Source organism: Dendrobates tinctorius, unplaced genomic scaffold, assembly GCF_039654945.1.
Source record: "Dendrobates tinctorius isolate UK_male_01 unplaced genomic scaffold, ASM3965494v1 ptg000075l, whole genome shotgun sequence".
Classification (NCBI taxonomy): Eukaryota; Metazoa; Chordata; class Amphibia; order Anura; family Dendrobatidae; genus Dendrobates; species Dendrobates tinctorius.
This window is the reverse complement of record NW_027361743.1, coordinates 4,807,560-4,831,302: the sequence shown is the minus strand read 5'-3', so window position 1 is coordinate 4,831,302 and position 23,743 is coordinate 4,807,560. Positions and strand designations below refer to the sequence as shown.

At 43.6% G+C, this 23,743-nt stretch overlaps 1 protein-coding gene across 2 annotated transcripts in view; it reads left to right on the top strand.

The window, feature by feature from the left end:
• Positions 1–3,858: 3,858 nt before the first annotated feature.
• The window catches only part of CNTN5 (contactin 5), a 2,193,251-nt gene continuing 2,173,366 nt past the window's right edge, over positions 3,859–23,743 (top strand). Inside the window, exon 1 of one of the 2 annotated variants that reach the window (XM_073582945.1) lies at positions 3,859–5,207. The gene's annotated coding sequence lies outside the window, so the exon portion shown is untranslated. The remainder of the gene's footprint in view (positions 5,208–23,743) is intronic. The other variant, XM_073582944.1, reaches the window with a different exon arrangement.

The following is a 23,743-nucleotide window of genomic DNA, read 5'->3' as shown; positions in this document are numbered from 1 at the left end:
CAGCGCGATGTGCAGTGCTGCACTCGGGGCCTCCTTCCCTGCAGGTCTCCGGACCCAATATGGTGGCAGGGACCTTCGGGGGCCTGCAGGGAGTTTGGCTTCCTCATGCCTGCAGAGCGCAGGCATGAGGAAGCCTTGTGTAGCGCCTGTGTCAGATCGCTGATCTGTCACAGCGATCTGTCACATGACAGTTATGTCCCCCCTGGGACATTGTAATAAAGTTAAAAAAAAAAGTGTAAAAGTAATTTATAAAAAAATCGCTAAATAAATTAAAAAAAGAAATATTCCCTAATAAATTCATTTTTTGAAAATAAAAAAAACCCAAAAGAATAAAAGTACACATATTTGGTATTGCCGCGTCCGTAACGACCCGCTCTATAAAACTGTACCACTAGTTAACCCCTTTGGTGAACCCCTTAAAAAATAAAAAAACGAAGCAAAAAATAATGCGTTATCATCATACCGCCGAAGAAAAAGTGCAATAACGCGCGATCAAAAAGACGGACATAAATAACCATGGTACCGCTGAAAAATAGCTGCCAAACAGCATCATCAGCAAAAAAATAAAAAAGTTACAGCTCGCAGAATAAAGCGATGCAAAAATAATTATTTTTTATATAAAATTGTTTTCATAGCATAAAAGCGCCAAAACATAAACGACATAAATGAGGTATCGCTGTAACCGTACTGACCCAAAGAATAAAACCGCTTTATCAATTTTACCGCACACGGAACGGCGTAAACGCACCCCCCCAAAAGAAATTCATGAAACGCTGGTTTTTCTTCATTCTGCGTCCCAAAAATCGGAATAAAAAGCGATCAAAAAATGTCACGTGCCCGAACATGATACCAATAGAAACGTCAACTTGTCGGGCAAAAAATAAGACCTCACATGACTCGGTGGGTCAAAATATGTCAAAATTAGAGCTCTCAAAATGTGGTGATGCAAAAACTATTTTTACAATAAAAAGCGTCTTTTAGCGTGCGACAGCTGCCAAAAATAAAAACCGCCATAAATAGTAAATCAAACCCCCCGTTATCACCCCCTTAGTTAGGGAAAAATATAAAATAAAAAAAATGTATGTATTTCCATTTTCCCATTAGGGTTAAGGCTAGGGCTAGGTTTAGGGTTAGGGCTGAGATTAGGGTTAGTGGTGTGTTGGGGTTAGGGTTGGAGTTAGAATTGGGGGTTTCCACTGTTTTGGTACATCAGGGGCTTTCTAAACGCGACATGGTGTCCGATCTCAATTCCAGCCAAAAAAGTCAAATGGCGCTGCTTCCCTTCTGAGCTCTGCCATGCACCCAAATAGTCATTTACACCCACATATGGGGTATAAGCGTACTCAGGACAAATTGCACAATAACTTTTAGGGTCCTTTTACCCTTGGGAAAATAAAAATTGGGGGTGAAAAGATCATTTTTATGGAAAAAATGTGATTTTTTTAATTGTATGGCTGTACGTTATAAACTTCTGTGAAGCCCTTGGGGGTTCAAAGTGCTCACCACATATCTAGATAAGTTCCTTGGGGGGTCTAGCTTCCAAAATGGTGTCATTTGTGGGGGGTTTCCACTGTTTAGGCACATCAAGAACTCTCCAAACGTTACATGGCGTCTGATCTGAATTCCAGCCAATTTTGCAGTGAAAAAGTCAAACGGCGCTCCTTCCCTTCTGAGGTCTGCCATGCACCAAAACAGTCGTTCCCCCCACATATCAGGTATCAGCGTACTCGGGACAAACTGCACAATAACTTTTCTAGTCTAATTTCTCCTGTTACCCTTGGTAAAATAAAAAAATTGAACCTAAAATAATTTTTTTTTGTGAAAAAAAAGTTAAATGTTCATTTTTTTTAAACATTCAAAAAATTCCTGTGAAGCACCTGAAGGGTTAATAAACTTCTTGAATGTGGTTTTGAGCACCTTGAGGGGTGCAGTTTTTAGAATGGTGTCACTTTTGGGTATTTTCTATCATATAGACCCCTCAAAGTGACTTCAAATGTGATGTGGTCCGTAAAAATAAAATGGTGTTGTAAAAATGAGAAATCGCTGGTTAACTTTTAACCCTTATAACAAAAAAAAATGTTGGTTCCCAAATTGTGCTGATTTAAAGTAAACGTGGGAAATGTTACTTATTAAGTTTTTGTGTGCCGTATCTCTGTGATTAAAGAGCATAAAAATTCAAAGTTGGAAAATTGCAAAATTTTCAAAATTGTTGCCAAATTTCCATTTTTTTCACAAATAAACGCAAGTTATATGAATTAAATTTTACCACTAACATGAAGTACAATATGTCACGAGAAAACAATGTCAGAATCACCGGGATCCATTGAAGCTTTTCAGAGATATTACCTCATAAAGGGACAGTGGTCAGAATTGTAAAAATTGGCCCCGGTCATGAACGTGCAAACCATCCTTGGGAGTAAAGGGGTTAAGAGAGGACTGGGGTCAGTACCAAAGCACTGGATGGATTTGCCCTGCCTTCCGTACCGGAGATCCCTTTAAGAAAGGCCTGGGGTCAGCACCAAAATGCTGAGTCGATTTGCCCTAACTTGCATACCAATGATCCACGGGAGGGGGTGATTCATTTCTGTCATGTGCTCTGCTCCTTTCTGGGGGGCAGACAATGGCTGGGAGCTTATGTTCCCGGGGATGCTAGATTTCTCCCACCATGTCAGTGTCTGCTGAGGTGTTGTCATGCAGTAAGAAAACTGTTGGTCATAGCAACCAATCACAGCTCAGCTACTTTTAACCAGCTGTGGTGAAATGAGAGATGCTTAGTGATTGTTTGCAAGGAAAACTGTTGAGCATAGCAACCAATCACAGCTCAGCTTCTTTTGAACAGCTCTGGTGAAATGAAAGATGCTTCGTGATTGGTTGGTGATACACACATACATACATTCATTTTTATATATAGAGATATACCTTTTAATTTGCATATAGAAAACCAAATAAAAATGAGGAACACATCAAGACTATAAGAGGCAGATCATACAAATGTCTCTCTTCAAAATGGACTTCCGGGAGAAGCCCGTGTCCGGAGTTCAGCATCAGAAGCTGGGTGTCTGGTACGAACCCCGAACTTTACAGTTTGGGTTTGCTTATCTTTAGCGTGGAGCTCAAAAATTTGACTGCATCTCTTATTTAAATAAGTGGTGAAATTATATGCCAGACCCCCTCCTCCTCAAGACCTAAAACTAAGGGTGTAGTGATGTTACTCTAGAGTTATAAAAAAGGAGATGAGGAAGGCAAACAAGTCCAAGTCATCATGTCCCAGGTGGTATTTTAAGCCCCCTCCCCCTGGGACTTGGAATACCCCGAATGGGGGCCGAGCAGCAAGTGTTCAATTCTCCAACAGCACCAAATGAAGAATGACATGGTGCCCATTGGAATCGATATTTTTCGAGCACGCCGAAGACACTGGGTCAGCACCCGAGCATGGCGGGATAACACCTTATCCGAGCACGTTCGTTCATCACTAGCGCACAAAGAAACATCGGATGCCGTACAGAGCCACAGTCCAGCATCTGATTTTTACGGATACATTGCAATCCTGTAACATAGGAAACTGTAAATGATCTTGCAAATTATTAATTGTTATAAAAAAAACAGATGACGAGTGAGAAAAAAAAAATTATTCCGCCTTTCTGGATGAAACTCGGAACAAATTTTTAGACACAGTAAGAAAAAAATAAAAAAGTGCGACTTCCCAATTCTCCGGTCAAATTATAAATGTAGCGACTGTCGGCCTTAATATGTTATAGTTTTCTATCCTGACAGCTGATTATATCGTGGAAAAATCTGTCCCCCCCCCCCCCTCCTCATGGACTCTCCCAGTCTCTTCCAGACTCCCGGGCTCCCGCTGCAGACTGCACGGCGGATCTGTGGATGTGAAAGCATTGATGTCTGTCTGGTTCTCCCGTTTACCCGCTGCCCTCCTCATTTGTGCGCGCGTACGACCGGCTCCTAAATGTCACGTCACGAGAACGGCTGTGCGTTTTTTTATTCACTGAGCATCAAAGCAGCAGTTTCACGCCTAAAGGGAAGGCTGCCTGCCTCGCTGGTGACTTAGCAGCTCATACGGCGGCGATTGGCTGCAGATTAATGAAAAAATAATGAAGCATGATGTGCAAAAAAAAAAAAGGGGAGAGAGAGAGGAAAAAAAAAGACGTCGTGCCGACCTTAAATACATGCCAATTATAATGCACCGGGATTAGGCTTGCAGCAGCGGACAAGTGACACGAGGTTGTGCCTGCGACCTGATTGACGAGCTGCCGTTGTTCCGCTGTACGGAATGTTTACAGAATGTAGTGATTTAGTGTAAATATTATTATCATGCAGCAGCTGCTGATACCATTGTATCCCTGTTATGTAAATATTATTATTAGGCTGCAGCTGCCGGTACAACGCCAGACGTCACATTGCAATGTCATTCCGTCGTCGTTTCGCCGCCCCTCACCAGTTACACATCTGGCGATACCGTGCCCGTGCCTATTACGACGCGCCTATCAATAAGCGCTCGCTTCCTTTTTTATTTCTGACTTTTGTCATTTCCAAGGTCTGTAAGGCGATGCGCTGTGTGTGAGTCAGGGAAAAAACAGGATAGACTATATAGAGGATGACTGAGCGAAAGAGATGGGGGGGGGGGGGGGAAAAACCCCACACAAACATACCAGGAGAGGGAGGTATGAAAAAGGAGAAATTCACTTCCAGCAGCCAGTGAGAAAAGTAATGAGGAAAAAGCAGAGAGAGCGGATTGAGGGAGTATAAGAAGGGAATAAAAAAAAAAAAAGAAGGAAAGAATGAGGTAGGGGAGGAGGGAGGAGAGAGATACACAGCTCACAAGGAGGACACAGCCAGTGAGAGGAGCCCAGCTGCACAGAAAAGGGAAAGCATTGGATGACAAATTGTTCTACACAAGCCACCAACCAGAAAAGGTGCATCACCTGTCCTCCACTATTACCCAGAGAGGGTGGCATGGGCACAGGGAGCCTGCAGGGGTGGATGCCTGGACCTGGACATACATCACACACAGTGGATTGCTGGACAGTTCCTTTAGGACAAATCACAGAAAAATAAAGAAAAAAAAAATAACTCCTTTCCCTTTTGGCTGGAGATCACAGAGAAGAGAACTGCTGTGCCTGACTTTCCCTAACAGTGGAATGCTACACAGAGGCAAGCAGTGACAGACAGGAATCCTCTGGCAGGGACAGGTAAGGGATCATGTCACATTGCTCTTCCCCATGTGATGGATTGCTGGAGATGAGACTGTTGTGCAATGATAAAGGTTTGGGGGGGGTCTTGCATGCATTGGAAGTTCAAGGATGCCGCTGGCTTTGGAGCAGTATAGAGGGGTCATCTCATAGGATTTGGGCTCTTATATGAGATGTATCAGCTGGAAGGAGATCTCAGTAGTAGGATAATGCCATGATGTCATGAATGGGTTAACAGGTGTCTTAAAATTCAACAGGACACCCCCATTGAATGACAGAGTGAACCCACTAGCTGTGACTCTGTTACTTTACAGAGGATTGGGGCAAAGTTTTGCTGCTAGTAATGGACTGTGTACTTGTTTCCTTAAAGGGATAGTTACTTTATTTATTTTATTTATTTATTTTGACGATATGGAAAGTTTGGTTGTGATTTGATCACAGTTGCAAGATGATCGCCATTATTGAGTCCTCTAAGCTTGACGCAGCTCATTAGGGGTAAGAGACGCTGAGTAATTGCGCACGCCGTCGCTTTAAACGATTGTTTCATTGCGCTTTACCTTAGCCAAGAGTTATACTATACACTTGTATGATCACGGGAATGAGACCGCGGTATGGTATGCATTACTTGTATGTAAAAAAAAAGCAGATGTAGCAGAGCTGAGTTTGTCATTTGGGTCAATCAAGGTGATATGGTGTAGTTTCGACGGATGTACACCACTCTGCAGGTAAAATCTGGAATAAGGGACTGGGCGAAAGACATATTCAGCTCTGCCACATCTTGATAACTTTCCATCCATTGCTATCACTTTAAATCTGTCTTCTGCCTCCATTGGCCACCCTGAGCATTCCTCCATAGTCCACGCTTTTGGAATAGGAATGCGTGTGGTGACTGAGGCAGATGTCAGATATGGAGCGATGCACCTTGTGAGACACATGACTGATCCAGGCATGGACATAGTGTGTATGTGCCAGGCATGTATAGTATGGACACCAGACCCAAGATGGAAAAACTTTTCACAATCCACATGGAAACACCCAAACAACGTGTCTCGACGCACGCTACACTAGATGAGCCATTCTGCCAGGCTAATTCAGGACATCAGACATCAAGGTTGTGTTCTATTGATTATCTCCATCTACAAACAGGTTACAATGTATCTGAGAATCACATCTACTTTCCATGTGATGGACTGGGGCGATCCACCCAAGACCTCCCCTTGTCCCTCAGACCGATGTACAATGTCCTAGACAGACCCAAAAGTTTGAGGGAGTTTTATTAAGGACCTAAAAAAGGTAAAAGTATTATATTACAATGCCTCACATTTTATGGTGTTTATTTGGGTCAATTTTACAATTATGATTGAACATCTAAGATTTATGGAAAGTGATTAGGTGGGAAGGATCTATGCGTAATGTATCTACTGACTCCTTCAGTGCGCAGTGCCATGATCTAGGGGTATTGATAATAAATGAGTAGTATCCTGACCAGGGGTCACCTACAGTAGATGGGTAGTACCATGACCAGGGGACACCTACAGTAGATGGGTAGTACCATGATCAGGGGACACCTACAGTAGATGAATAGGATCATGATCAGGGGACACCTACAGTAGATGAGGAGGACCATGGCAGGGGGCACCTACAGTAGATGAGTAGGACCATGATCAGAGGGCACCTACAGTAGATGAGTAATACTATGATCAGGGGACACCTACAGTAGATGAATAGTACCATGACTAGGGGACACCTACAGTAGATGAGGAGGAGGACCATGACCAGGGGGTACCTACAGTAGATGAGTAGGACCATGATCAGAGGGCACCTACAGTAGATGAGTAGTACTATGATCAGGGGGCACCTACAGTAGATGAGTAGTACCATGACCAGGGGACACCTACAGTAGATGAATAGGACTATGATCAGGGGACACCTACAGTAGATGAGGAGGACCATGATCAGGGGGCACTTACAGTAGATGAGGAGGACCATGATCAGGGGGCACCTACAGTAGATGAGTAATACCATGACCAGGGGGCACCCACAGTAGATGAGTAGGACCATGATCAGGGGGCACCTACAGTAGATGAGTAGTACTATGATCGGGGGCACCTACAGTTGATGATTAGTACCATGACCAGGGGGCACCTACAGTAGATGAGTAGGACCATGATCAGAGGGCACCTACAGTAGATGAGTAGTACTATGATCAGGGGGCACCTACAGTAGATGAGTAGTACCATGACCAGGGGACACCTACAGTAGATGAATAGGACTATGATCAGGGGACACCTACAGTTGATGATTAGTACCATGACCAGGGGGCACCTACAGTAGATGAGTAGGACCATGATCAGAGGGCACCTACAGTAGATGAGTAGTACTATGATCAGGGTGCACTTACAGTAGATGAATAGTACTATGATCAGAGTGCACCTACAGTAGATGAGTAGTACTATGATCAGGGTGCACCTACAGTAGATGATTAGGACCATGATCAGGGGGAAACTACAGTAGATGATTAGGACCATGATCAGGGGGCAACTACAGTAACTGAGTAGTATCTTGACCAGGGGGCACCTACAGTAGAGTAGTATCTTGACCAGGGGGCACCTACAGTAGAGTAGTATCTTGACCATGGGGCACCTACAGTAGACGAGTAGTATCCTGACCAGGGGGCACCTACAGTAGATGAGTAGTACCATAAAAAGGGTGCACAGATAACGAATGAGTAAAACCATGGCCAAGATGCCCCCACAATGGGTTGCATCATGACCAGGTTGATGAGTGTTACCACAACCAAGATGTACCCACAATAAGTACTCCCATGAGAAGGGATCACCCATAATGAGCATGTGATAGCTAAATTGGGTGCACGCACAATGAGTAAGTACCTCCATGACCAGGAGGTACCCACAATTAGTTCTGCGATGATTAGAATGCGCCCCCCAATGAATGGCATTATCACCAGGGGGCACCTACATGAATTAGGCGTCAGTATGAAAAACCATGAACATTTACTTGGAGTTTTAATAGATTATTATGCATGGTAGTGATGATAAGCACCTCTCTTCTGTCTAGGGAATGGACCTTGGCTGACACTAAGCCTTGGAACCTCTCATTATAGTAATGCAGTTATGAGAGAATAGAGATAAAAACAGTTGCATCTGTTTCCAGATACAGCACCACACTTTGTCGTCAGGCTTTGTCTGGTATTGCAGCTCCACCCCAGTGGCCAAGACAGCAGCTTTCGTGACCAGTCCATCCAGTATCCTGTTTGATCCCATGAAGCATTTCTGGATGGGGATTTGGAATCATTTTTAGGAGACAAGTCATAAATTAGTGCCGGGGGCAAGGAAGGAATCCTCCTCAGCTTGTCACATGGTAATTTTTGTGCTGCGCGGCCATAAAATGAAAATGGCCTTTTTAATAGTATCAGCTCATCCATGTTGTTTAGTAATAAAAGGATTCCGCTTTGTGAGTCTCCGGGGGCTTTACTCAAGCAAAAGTCAAAACTTCTCATGAAATTTAATAGGGGAGTAAAGTTTTACAATTATATCGGAAGCTTCTAATTTTAACGGGATAAGAAATGATTAATTTTGTATCCGCTGCCAATTTTTTTTTTTTTTTTATTGAACATGAGTTAATCAACATGGCCACAATGACGTCCTCGCACATAGAGTTACAGCTGAATCTACTTTATTCGTGTCGGCGTCAAACATACGACTTCACTTATTGCAAAACTACAACTCCCAGCAAACTGCGGATGGAAAGGTTAGCTGGGGGAATTATAGTCTTCCAGCCGCTGGGGAGCCGCGTATTGGAGATTGACGTCATGGAGTAATAATCGCATATAATGCATTAAAAATGTATCTCCGATGATGTGAACATAGATAACAAAATCAGCTCTGCTACATCTGTATTGTTTGAATTGAAAATTATCCCTAGAATTTTTTTTTTTTCTTTTGCATCTTATATGATGTAAAACTGATTGATCTGGAACTTTATGGGTCCTTTGTAGGTTCTTCCCTATATATCTACTCCCCCATCAGTGTATTCAATAGCCCTTACTTAATGCAGTGTGTAATGCTAACATTAGCCACTAGAGGGAGGTTAAAGCTTCTTGTTCTTCCGCTATCACAAGTGTTCCAAGATTCCATGAGCTAATTGACAAGTGAGATGAGAACTGCGTCTGCATGTAGCAGAGCTGAGCAGTCAGGGACTCCTCTGCATTTCTCTACAGCACCGGCACCGATCACACCGCAGACTGGAGATAGTCTAATGACCACTTCACTTCTGCTATTTCTAGGATGGACTTGGCAGACTTTTGTTTCCTGCTTTCAGTGTTCAATTAACACTTAGAATTAATTAGCCGTCAGGAAAAAAAAAGTATTGGATCCAGAAAACCTACTTGTATGTGTCTCCGTCTGCTGTAAAAAAAAAAAAAAAGCTATATGTACATATAGTTCAATCGCTATATATTTAGCTATAGATGGTGAATATAACATTGCGTCAGGGCAGAGGCACCCATCAGACGTGAGCGGTCTTCCTAGTGGTGGTCCTGGTCGGACGATCGCTCGAGATGCACCGAATCTAAACCCTCTCCGACCTTATGCTATTACATTAGAGCCCCCCACGTCTCGTTTGATGACAATAGTACGTGGTGACACAGGTGGGGGGACCTTGTTACAGATATGGGAATGAGAATCAGGAGGCTCCAGGGACAATGTTCTCAGCACTATTGTCCACATTGCAGCTTCCTGACAAAGCCTTGTTCTCTTTCTGCAGAAGCCCCTGATAAAGACAGTCTGCTATACCACAAACTGCTTTTCCTTACCACACAGAATTATTAGGGTATGTGTCCGCGGTCCTGATATGCAGCGCTCTGGACACCGCGGAAACCCGGCTCCGCCCAAAGTGCTGCTGGCTTCTGTACGCTCGGTGATTCCGCATGTGTTCAATCACTGTATCCTATCCATAGACTGGGTTATTTATCTTGCGGAGATAGACATATAAAGACGCGCCGCATGTCCGGTTATGCAGAAGTGCAACCTGCGTGTTTGTACGCATAGTGGAGACGGGATTTCATACATCCCCTCCACTATGCTGTAACATCTGGATGCTGCAGATTGGACGTCCTGAAGGAATCCTGACCGTGGAAACATACCCTTATTGATGTGCATCAGCTATACAACAGAGTCCAATTATGGATATGCCGCAGACTGCCTCTGTACACTGTACTGACTTGTACCTTTACAACAGACTTCTTCTGTCTACTACGCAGACTTATTATAGATCTTATTATAGATGTACAACAGACTGCCTGTCATGACTCTGTTGTTAGGTCTCCCGAGACTAGGGGCTCCTTCCCTGTTCCTAATTCTAGGGGGCTCTAGTTCACCCTGTTACCTAGATTACTTCTGATGATGAAGTTGCCGGGGCCATGTTCCTTGCCTTAGCTCCTGAATCCGCCCTCAATCTTACCATTCCCCCACCCAGGGAAGAGGGGAGTAGTAGTGCATCGTAATGCACCAACCAGACTAACAAGATGATACAAACAGGGATAGGGGAAAATAGCAATCATACAAATATACTCAGACAGACAGCAGAGGTATACGCCGGGGAGTGGAGGAAGGGGTAAAACCAAAGTAGGAGAAGAAAGGGAATTATCACACACTCAAAACCTAGCAACAATCACAGATAAATCCACCAAAGGCCTTCTCTAATAATAACCACCAACAACCTCCAGCCATGCAGCATAAGCTAACTCTGACAATGAGTGCTAGCCAGGACCCAGATTATATAGGAAAAGGGAGTGGCTAACAGTGAACAGCTGAGAGTCTAAATGCAGGAAAACTTCCAGGAGCTCTCAACCTAGCAGATTAACCCCTGCATTGCTAAAAGAATCCTGCACCGTTTAATATGAATGTGAAATGTTTCTAATCAGTGCATGAGTAGGAGAAATCAGAAGCTGCAGTCTTCTGGCTCCTCTGTCTTGGTAAACCTGTTACTCTGCCTCTGTACACTGCACTGATTTGTTGTACATTTACAACTACTACACAGACTTATTAGATACAATAGACTGTTTCTATACTACACAGACTTGGTAAAGACATACAACAGTCTGACTCTCTATAGTTCAAGGCCTTGTTATAGATCTATAACAGACTACCTCTATACTACACACACTTTACTAATATACAGTAAACTGCCTCAGTATAATATACAGACTTACATACAACAGGCTGCCTTTGTACACAACACAGACTTGGTATGGATATACAAGATATAGATATGGTACAAATGCTGCATACAATGTACTGCCTCTCCGAAACACAGATTGTTGCATACTATAAGGGTATGTTTCCATGTTCAGGAAACGCTACGGACTGGACGCTGTGTACAGCCGCAGCGTCCAGTCTGCAGCATCCAGATGTTACAGCATAGTGGAGGGGATTTTATGAAATCCCATCTCCACTATGCGGTCGGAGACGCAGGTGGCAGACCCGCGTATACGCACATGCAGCCGTCTTTCTAGACAGCAGCATGTCTATTTATCTTGCAAGAGATGCTTGGTCTCCACAAGAAAAATAGCACAGTTCTATGTATAGGATGCGCTGATTTTGCACGGTTCAATGAACACGTGCAGATAGACCGCGCATACAAAAGCCAGCAGCGCTTTGGCGGAGCGGTCACGCGCCGCATCTAAAGCTCTGCCGGATAGAGCCTGTGGAAACATACCCTAAGCAGGATGACTGCAGCAGAAATCATGAATGTACAGACACAGGAAAGGTGCAGGAACATAACGTTTGAAGATGACTTCATCATGACGGCTGGGGAAATGGAGGCTGTTAATATTGGGGAGCTATTTAGGGGGAGGAGGGAGCTGTGATTAATCGCCCGCTGTATGACGGCATTTACTTCTGACACTTCTGGTTCTTGTAGACTTGTTTCTGTCCCCACGGCTCATGTACATTTCTATATGGAGAATTCTCCAGTCAATAAAGACTGAAATCATCAGTATATCCACACAGACGGAGTTTCTGACTTTCCAGCAAGGTCATTTTCTTAGTTTCCTGATAGCTCATATTTTCTTGAAGAAAGTAAATCTAACGATGAAGTAGACTGTATGCGACCGAGAAAATGGTCCGGGAGGGAAAAAGGATACTGACTATCCAGTGAGTTGCTGCTACATAACATGGGGGTCTTCTGTGGCATCACGAGGAGCTAGTGGTGGAGCGACACTCACGTCTGTGTGATCACAGATCCTTCTCCAGCTGGTCCTATGGCAGGAGTAATGTGTGACAGCGATTAAGTGTCCAAGGATTCCCAAACCCTAATGCCCCTCATCCGGAGTAGGCGTAGAAATCTTGGGGCCCCGTAGCGAAGGTATAATTTGGGGCAGCCCCATGTATCTCTTTGCTGCCATTAAGTAACCCATTGGCTTCTCCTGATCAAGTCATTGGCGCCCAATGGAATAGACAAAGGTCCTCCCACCGACTAACCTCTTAGATGCCATGGTCGTGGTTCTAAGGGGTTAAACAGCTGTGATCAGAGCTGGCTTCAATCGCAATAATTACTGACAGTATCTGCTGTGTGTAATATCCACACGTTATGAAGAATTCAAGGTATTAAACTTTAGATATGTTTTATTCTTCGTCCTCCAGCACACAGCATAACACTTGCATTCCTATGCTACCAGAAGTGAAACTGAAACTTCCCTTCTCATCCCTCTTGTCTCCACCCTCCAAGTCCCATAAGTCTGGCTTGCTTAAAGAGACAGATCTAATTATTATACATTACATCATCCCCTTTTTTTTTTTTTTATAAATAATCTATATTACTGATAAATGCAACTACATGAAAACGTCCAAAGAAATCATATGTCCGTTTTGTCTTATTTGTTCAATTCTAAAACCAGAGAAACAAACAACAAAAAAAAACAAACAAAACTGTAGTTACACTTCTTCAATAAGCCTCGATGGAGCTCTTCTCTCTCGTGTAGGATAACGTCTGGGCTCATTGAAAGAGTTCATTGTTGATGGACCAGCTACCTCTTGTTGGTCCTCTCCACCATCAGATACCAAATCTTCCACCAACGAGAGTTCATTGTCATCATTCTGCGGTATGACTTTAAAATATGAAGAATTTCGCGTTATGGAGTGTCCATCTCGTTCAGCTGTGATCATGCTGCCTTTCCTTTTGGTAACATAATATTTTGCAGGACCATATACAGGTGAGGTCTTGTTGGTTGGTCTTTGACGTACCACCACGACATCCCCTCTTTCGATGGCACTTGACTGTGTCCTTCGCCTTCTGTCTGCATAACGTTTCATGGCTTGTTTGTTGGAGAAATCTGTGGATCTCACTGAGGAGTCACTCGGTCGGGGATGGCTGGTCACATCAGGGAGACGTATACGCAGGGTTCTGCTGAACATTAAATGAGCTGGAGCAGCATTAGTAGTGGAGTGTGGCGTATTGCGGTAATTACGCATGAATTTGTATAATGACTGTTTCAGTGGGATGTGCTCCAGACTCGCTGCCTTGATACGTTTCCCCAGAGTGCGCATAAAACGTTCCACAATTCCATTGGCTTGCGGCCAGCAAGGTGTGATTTTCCTGTGATTGAATCCCAAGTATTCAGAAAATTGTGTAAACACATGTCCATTGAATGGAGGTCCATTGTCTGTTTTGACCACTTTTGGAATACCATATGCCGAGAAAATGTCGTCCAGCTCTGGTATGACATTATTAGCAGATGTTGAAGAGATAAATGAAATGACAGGGTATCGAGAATATTCATCAATTGTTACGAGAATGTATTGGCCATTTGGCAATGGTCCATATATATCAACTGCCACTTCCTCCCAGACAGCAGTGGGTAACGGAGACATTTGTAATGGCTCTAAGTTTGATGATGGAGTGATTAATTGACAAGTAGAACAGCGTCTAATCTTTTCTTCCACCAAGTGATCCATATTTGGGAACCACACTTTTTCTCTGAGTAACTTCTTTGTGCCAACAATTCCTAAATGACCTTCATGTGCTATCTGTATGACTAAGTTACGCAAAGTCTTAGGTACAACTAGTTTGGTACCTCGAAGAATGAGGTGTTCTTCAGTGACTGATAATTCCTCACGTACGTTTGAGAATAGCTTTAACTCTTTCAGATTAATCTCAGAATCAGGAAATTTTTCTTTTTGAATTTCATGCCACCTTCGATTTTGGATGATTTGTATTAGGGCACAGAGTGTCTTGTCTTTTGTTGTTTCATTTATAAATTGATCAAGAGAAAGTGCTTTTGGCACGGCATGATCTGTAACAAAACGCAAGTATTCTTCAGTGGAGGAATGCACAGGTATATCATCATTAGTAGGATGTCTTGAAAGATAATCAGCCGGATTGCTGTATTTTCCAGGTTTGTGAACAATTTTATAGTTGTAGTCCTGTAGACGTAGGCCCCATTGTTCAATTCGTGCAGGCATTTTAGCTCTGGGATCTCCAAAAATTGTAAGAAATGATGTGAGGATTTTGATTGTTATCCTTGTATTGCGCTAGAATAGCACCCAGTCCCACGGGACTGGCGTCCACAATCAGTTCAGTTCGAAGAGCTGGATCAAAATAAGCCATAGTGGTTGTCGAGCAGAGTTCATTTTTAATTGTTTCAAAAGAGGTCTGACAGTCTTGAGACCATTGAAAAATACAACTTTGTTTTGTAAGTTCCCGTAGTGGATTGCTGATTGTTGAAAAATTCGGAATATATCTAGCACAGTAACTTGCTATTCCAAGGAAAGAACGCACTTCACTAGCATCCTGTGGAATTGAGGCTGTTCTGATAGCTTCCACTTTCTTGGGGTCTGGTTGTACTCCTTTTGCCGAGAAGATGTGACCATAGAATTCTAATGAACCCTTGTCAAACTCGCACTTCTCTTTGTTTAAAGTGAGTCCAGCAGAAAGCAGGCATTCGAAGATAGCATATAGAGCACGATTATGCTCAGCTTGAGTTTTACCAAAAACCAATATGTCATCACTGTAATTAAAGGCATTTGGGATGTGTTGAATGACACTCCTTATTGCATCCTGAAAAATTTCTGCTGCTGAGCAGACTCCAAAAGTCAATCTTTTGTATCTTCTGAGGCCCACATGGGTGGAAAATGTGGTCAAATATCGGGATTCTGGACTCAGTTCTAATTGATGATATCCCTTATTGAGGTCGAGCTTTGAAAAGACGGTGGCTCCATTCAATAAATGAATAATGTCATCAATTGTAGGTGAGATATGTCTTTCCCTCTGGATAGCGGTGTTGGGCAGGCGCATGTCAACACACAGTCTCACTTGGTCAGGAGTCTTTGGTTTTGGAACTACCACAAGTGGAGATACCCACGGAGTGGGACCAGTAACAGTTTCAATAACGTCCTCATCCATGAGCAATTGGAGTTCCTTTTCTACCTTCTGTCTCAGGTGAAATGGAATACGCCTGTGAGGCTGGGCTACTGGACGAACATTGTCATCCACATGAAGGTGTACTTGAGAGTCCTTTAGTTTTCCCAAACCACTAAATAGGGAGGGAAAGCTGTTCACCATAGTTTGTACATCCATATCCGCAGGGTCAGTTATGGTATGAATAATCTGGATGAGCCCTAGCTCCAAGGCAGTGTGATAGCTGAGAAGACAGCCTCCCGATCCTTGTAATGTGTGGAAAGTGGTTTTCTGCCTGTTTTCTTTATATCTAATTTCAGCATCAAATTGTCCCATTATAGCTAGAGGTGTTTTAGATCCATAAGGAAAGATTTTAGTCTGCACTTGTTGTAAGACTGGCCTTGTTTTCAATTGTTCTTATGTAGTGCCATCTATGATATCCACTGAAGCTCCTGTATCTATTGTAAAGGTAATGTCAGTGTTGCAGATTGAGAGTGTAACACAGGGAGACTGTACTGAACCAGTGACAGAGGTAGTGAACACATAGTTCTCAGTCGCAGACATTTCTTCTGTGTCCTGATTTATCACTTTTACGTCTGCAGATTTTGTCATAGGCAGCGGAGGCTTGTAGTGCGCTGATTTGCAAACAGCTGCAAAATGATTCCCTTTTCCACATTTACTGCAGGTTTGTTCCATAGCTGGACATTTGTTCTGGTGGTGAGGGAAATCCTGTCCACATCTATAACATTTCTTCTGTTTCTGGGCTTGTTTGTCTGGTAAATTTTTCTGTTTGAGATTATGCACATGTAATTTATCCCCATTCTCCATTACGGTAGCCTGATGATCTGCTATTTCTATAGCACGGGCCATTTTGAGCAAATCATGTAGAGAGATATCCTGCTGCAGAGCCTTACGCCTTAGGTTATTAGACGAGCAGGTGACAATTATTTGAGTTAGGATTTCATCATCTACATCTGTAAAGGCACATCCATGTGCTAACTCTTTCAGCCGTGTGACATAAGTGTCTATGGACTCTTCTGGAAGCTGCTTGGCAATCCTGAATTTATATCTTTCATATCTGATGTTCTGTTTGGGGTTGAAGTAGCCAGTGAGAGCTTTAGTGCAGTTGCTGTATGTGTCTGTTTCTGCTGCAGGTAACGTACTGTATATGTCATAGACTCCTGGGCCTGCACAATGCAGGAGCAAAGCTCTTTCTTTTCTCCTCCTTTATGTCCATGGCTTCTAGGAAATTCTCAAATCTGTTTAGCCATTTTCTCCAGTTATGGGAGAGATTAATGACATCAGTCATATCAAATTGTGGGAATGTGTGCAAGTAGTCAGCCATGATAGAGTCTCTCAGTGGTGCTGGCGTGTGAAGCGGTAAAATATAGTCCGTACTCACAGCAGTAGGTGATTATATCCCATCCTCGTCGCCAGTTGTAATATCCACACGTTATGAAGAATTCAAGGTATTAAACTTTAGATATGTTTTATTCTTCGTCCTCCAGCACACAGCATAACACTTGCATTCCCATGCTACACAGAAGTGAAACTGAAACTTCCCTTCTCATCCCTCTTGTCTCCACCCCCCAAGTCCCATAAGTCTGGCTTGCTTAAAGAGACAGATCTAATTATTATACATTACACTGTGTAACACAGCCGGCACCCACACGGTATTGAGGGGCTTCATGGCAGGAACTCACTCCATAGAACTCTTCCTGATCAGGAGTAGTGGGTAGATACCGGGTGTGCGGTAGTTGGCCCTTAGCCGGGCACCAAAGCCGTCACATGGCCTACCTCCATTAGTGGTAATCCACCGGTCATCAGATCAAGAAATCAACATGATGTCATCACTTCCTACGCCAGTATAATGGAGCAAAAGGGATTGTCCAAATGTTGGCAAAAGGGTGCCCTAAATATTAGCTGATGCCAGGAGAGTAGCAAGCAAAAAAGAAGGGGGAACCATAGACCCCTCATTATGGTGTCTGTATTTTTAGCTAGGACATAATGGTCTGGGATTTATTTTCCACCGCCTGTCCTTGAGAGGGAGGTAGCGGTATGTGGCTGTATGGGGATAACGATATGGTTGTGGCTTCCAGCCTTTGTGCCTGGGGGAGACCAGAGGACCCTCCACACCTAAGACACTAGTATTATAAATGGCCATGGTAAATGGCGGATTGGGTCAAAGAGCATCATGTTATGTTTCCCACCACAGGACAACTTTCTACGCTCTTGTTTGGCGATAGCTGTGGTTTTCATGGATAGCACTCCTACCAGCACTGAGCCTCCTCTACAGTCCCGAAGCAGCCACATGGTCGGCCTCTACGTCATATACAAATGTCTTAGTCCATAGAGCAACGCTGATGACTGATCTGGAGAAAACAATAAGCCACTGGAATTGCTTTAGAAGCCAAAGTGAAATATATATATTAAAAAAAAATATTTAAAAAAAAGTAATAAAAAAAAAATATATAAAAAAATACCACAAAATCCATGTAAATTTTTGCTCTGGCTTTTTATACTGATACATTTCCCTTGGAGCCTTGACGGGGAATGTATCAGATAGGACCGAAGGGGTTAATACAGCCCCGTCACCTGTCACAATGTATCATCGATGGGCGCTTATAATTTTACAGGTTTCTAAAATGAATTTGGCGTGTCTGTAAATAACTCATGGATTTGCCATCACGAGATATATCACTCAGTAAAGCAACAATCCCGGCCGCTATCTATTTTATTCACATGAACACGGGTCTTGTGATCCATGAATTCTGCTCACAATAAAAGGAGCGCAGCTCCGGCGAGGGAAAATTACACTTGTATGCCGCAGCCGCCTGATCAATACTACGTGGCTGTATTTTACCTGCCGTATATACAAGAGGCCGTCCTGTATGTTTCACGGGTGCCGTCTAATTAGCCTGTCAGCGCAACCAGGGCTGTAACTGGAGCATCAAAATAATGGCAGTGAATGTTTCCACCAGACTGGGAATGATGCGGCTACGCGGGGTCCGGTATGCCCCTGCTCAGTGGGGTGAAGCCATGGAAGCGGATGGCCAATTATTACATTGTAGGAATTTATCATCAAGAAAGCCTTTGAAAAGCAAAATCCTGATTCCGGTCTCGCTGAAGGGTTTTTTAATGTTATTTTTTTTAAAGAAAAAGTACCACTTTCCTCCTTGTTCCTAATCTGTGTCTTACTGAAGTAATAAAAAAATGAAATATATACAGTGGGGAAAATAAGTATTTGATACTCTGCCGATTTTGCACTTTTTCCGGACCTACAAAGAATGGAGAGGTCTAGTTTTTATCGTAGGTAACTTCACCTGTGACAGACGGAATCTAAAAATAAAATGCAGAAAATCACATTGTATGATTTTTACATAATTAATTTGTATTTTAATGCATGAAATAAGTATTTGATCATCCGACCAAACAGCAAGAATTCTGCCTCTCACAGAACTGTTAGTTTTTCTTTAAGAAGCCTCCTACTCTGCACTCATTACCTGTGTTAATTACACCTGTTTGGAATCGTTACCTATTGTATATAAAACACTCCTGTCCACACAATCAATCACAGTCCAACCTCTCCACCACGGCCAAGACCAAAGAGCTGTCTAAGGACACGAGGGACAAAATTGTAGACCTGCACAAGGCTGTGATAGGCTACAGGAAAAACCTCTCCACCGTGGCCAAGACCAAGACCTGCGGTAATAATCTTACTGCCGATCAAAGGCAGTGTTTCACACACTGTCACATAACAGCATGGCAAACACTGGATGTTCACACGCCCCCATTCATGTGAATGGGGTCCGGGTTCAGGTTCAGGTACTAGGGGTTTGCCCATCACTAGTGGTGACGTGTTTCTATTATACTTTTCCTCTGATTGTTCCTCACCTGATTTTAGCTTACAAATACTGACCAAATAGTGAACATGTGAATGTGGCATTACTGGATATTCCATAGTTTCTCCGTCTCCCCCTAACACACTAGGGCATAACCAACATGCTTAGGTAAAAAATATGGCATAAAAATAAGCTATAATACACGGCTTTTATGGTTTACAGTAATATAATATAATATCATAATTAGAGTGACAGTAATTACAATCCTCGTGTGCCAGCAGAGATAATGACTCTACCTTGGCAAGTACTGTACTATAAAAAAGCCAGTAAAACAACAAAAAAAGCAACAAAAAGCAAACTGCTCATTAGGAATCAATGTCTCCCAAACCGGTATTTAAAATCAGGCCCACAAGCAAGCGGATAAGTCAGACATTGTACAGTCTCCGCTCAGCCAGCAACTAAGTGAGTGGATAAGTCAGGAGCGCCCCACATTGTACAGTCTCTGCTCAGCCAGCAACCAAGTGAGCGGATAAGTCAGGAGCGACCCACATTGTACAGTCTCCGCTCAGCCAGCAACCAAGTGAGCGGATAAGTCAGGAGCGCCCCACATTGTACAATGTCCGCACAGCCAGCAACCAAGTGAGCGGATAAGTCAGGAGCGCCCCACATTGTACAATCTCCGCACAGCCAGCAACCAAGTGAGCGGATAAGTCAGGAGCACCCCACATTGTACAGTCTCCGCTCAGCCAGCAACCAAGTGAGCGGATAAGTCAGGAGCGCCCCACATTGTACAGTCTCCGCTCATCCAGCAACCAAGGGAGCGGATAAGTCAGAAGCGCCCCATATTGTACAGTCTCCGCTCAGCCAGCAACCAAGTGAGCAGATAAGTCAGAAGCGCCCCATATTGTACAGTCTCCGCTCAGCCAGCAACCAAGTGAGCGGATAAGTCAGGAGCACCCCACATTGTATAGTCTCTGCTCAGCCAGCAACCAAGTGAGCGGATAAGTCAGGAGCGCCCCACATTGTACAGTCTCCGCTCATCCAGCAACCAAGGGAGCGGATAAGTCAGAAGCGCCCCATATTGTACAGTCTCCGCTCAGCCAGCAACCAAGTGAGCGGATAAGTCAGGAGCGCCCCACATTGTACAGTCTCCGCTCAGCCAGCAACCAAGCGAGCGGATAAGTCAGAAGCGCCCCACATTGTACAGTCTCCGCTCAGCCAGCAACCAAGTGAGCGGATAAGTCAGAAGCGCCCCACACTGTACAGTCTCCGCTCAGCCAGCCGCCGAGATACAGCATAAGGCCGGCGTCATGATACCGTACAGTACGGCCGAGGGCTATGTAAGTAAACACTGCATAGCACTCGGCCCAGTGATACTCTATGGGGCAATCCAGAGCAGCGTTCTTTTTTGTCAAGGGTATTTGGTGTGCGTGTAACATTGCAGCAGACTAAGATTGTAATTGTACTTGTATATCGTCCGAGACTCGCCAATGCAAGCCTATGGGTGCGAGAAAAAAAATCACACAGCACTCGCACTATGCGAGTGCTGTCCAATTTTTACACACCGATCGCATTTGAAAAGCTGGGAATTCTTGTGCCGCGTACAGTAAAATCACATTGGGACTCAACAGGAAATAATAGACAGAATAGATGTGTACACATAGAATTAATAGATATATAGATATCAGTGACACACACACACACACTTATGTATATGCTGTATATTACATAGCTCTTACAGTCTCCAGCTTCTGCTCTCTCTCCTGTAGAGTATAAGCTCTTATGGTCAGCAGTGTCTTCTCTCTCTCCTGTAGAGTGTAAGCTCTTATTATCAGTGGGGTCCTCTCTCTCCTATAGAGTATTAGCTCTTATGATCCATGGGGTCCTCTCTCTCTCCTGTAGAGTGTATGCTCTTATGGTCAGCAGGGTCCTCTCTCTCCTGTAGAGTGTAAGCTCTTATGGTCAGTGGGGTTCTCTCTCTCCTGTAGAGTGTAAGGTCTTATGGTCAGCGGGCTCCTCTCTCTACTGCAGAGTGTACGCTCTTATGGTCAGTGAGATTCTCTCTCTTCCTCTATCTCTCTCTTTTTCGCTCTCTTTTCCCTCCCTTGTGTTTTTTTCGAGCAATTGCAAGATTTCCAGTATTGAGATTCGTGCATATTTATTTACTGCAAAATAAATCTTTTGGAGAGTTGGTGAAGGCAGAAAACTGGAATATTAAAAAAAAATCCATTCATCTCTAGTATTGAGGTTTTTTTAAAAAAAATTACATTTTGGGAACACCCCTTTAAGGAAATTCATAGCTAAATAAGAATGTACAATAAGGTATTTGCAGCCCACAACCTCTTCAAGATTATTGTATTGATGAATCTTTGATTTTAGAGGCTAATATTTAGAGGAGAGAAATCGTCTGCTTCAGGTGAAAATAGAAGGAGATGCAGAGGACAAGCTGGAAGCGCTTCTAGTATTTCAACTTTTCCAGATCAATAAGCCCAACCATGAAAGTATAATGAGAGCGGAGAACAGGATTGGTTTGTAATGAAATATCAGATGAGTCCTGCCATGTTTGTTATTGATCCTCGGATTGATAGACAGCAGCGGGAGAGTCAATCGCTGGTAAGCAATCCAGTCTTTGTATTTTCTTCAATCAACTTCATCTGCGGCAGATTATCTGCTACTTAAGAAGGGATGAGCCGAGGTTCCCTGTAATAAATGGCAATATACTATTCATTGTGCCAGATCCGTGCATGTTCTCATACCACGGGAAGTAGAGTCACGGCTGGGGGAAGTCTAGGTGATTTTTGCTCAAATTTAAAGGGCACTTCGAAAACAAAGTGGAATCCTTGGAGGCTGATACAAAACATGTAACAGGTCCCCTAAAATATCTCAGAAAGGTCTAACTATGAATGTTTTAGTGCTGCGGTGTTTGTAAATCATGATCACCCCAGGCAAAATCGGCCCTATACTACATTCTGGTACATATGAGTCCATTCTTTACCTTTCTGCAAATTTTTTAAAGAACCCTACTTTTTTTTACAATACAAGTTCAATACAATTGTGATAAATCAGCAAAAGCCTCCGCAGGCTGCAATGCACATTAGAACCACTGGGTGGCGACAGATAGATACATATACCATAACCATCTCCTGACAGAGTATCCCACAATTACAATTTTGTTTTTCAGAAAAGTTGTTCATTTTGTGCCACAAACCTCTTGGGGGTCAAGGCAAATGGAAAGATAAGGAAAGACAGAGATGCGACGCATTGATGACCTGCCTTAGACCCCTTGTTCTTCATCAGTAAATCCCCTGCAGTGATATGAATGAATTGTAGCAGTAGTTGAGCATGCGACTCGCTACTCTGATTAAAGGGAACCTGTCACGTGAAAAAAAAAAATGCTTTTAACCTGCAGATATGGGGTTAATCTTCAGGCTAATAGTGTTCTAAACCTGCCCGGCGTCAGCACTTAGAGCCCCACTGCCAGGAGGAAATGAACTTATTTTGCCCAGCAATGTTCGGGGGTCAGTCACGGGGGTGGTGCCGCCACAGTTTTAGTCACCGCTTTGTGTATATAGTCATGGGTGTAACCGCACCCCCAATACTGACTTCTGCATGCGTCCTGCGTACCTATTGTTAACATTGGGTATGCAGGCCATGCGGATGTATGCTGACGCATCCGCATGCGTCATTTTGATGCCGCGCCGAGCTGCGCCGTATGCAACATGTTGCATTTTGTTGCAGTCGGCGGGCGCGTCAAAACAACGCATGCGGATGCGTCAGCATACATCCGCATGGCCTGCATACCCAATGTTAACAATAGGTACGCAGGACGCATGCAGATGTAGGCGGAGCTAAAGGATGAGGTGTGGCAGTGGGCAGGGCTTAACGGAGGAAGTAGGCTGCCATCCGCAGCGCTTCACAACACAAGTGTGTAGCCAGCCTTACCTGTACAATTTTTCCAATTTTGATCTACCTGCATCATTTTTAGCAACATTAGGTTATGTGCGCACGCTGCGTTTTTGCTCAGTTTATTTTGCGCGGATTTGTCACAAAAGCTGAAGGGTTTCCTGATTCCAGGAAAGTAAGTGAGGATCCTGCAGTCTCCTGCACACGTCGCTTACATTTTCCTTGCAGATTTGCTGCAGATTTACATCTACAAAACGTCAATTGTTTCAGCGTTTTTGCTGCAGATTGTGGAAAAATCTGCACCAAAAACACAGATAAAAAAAAGTGGGGTTTTTGCCACTGCGTGTTTCTTGCCAAGAGATGCCAAAATGGTGC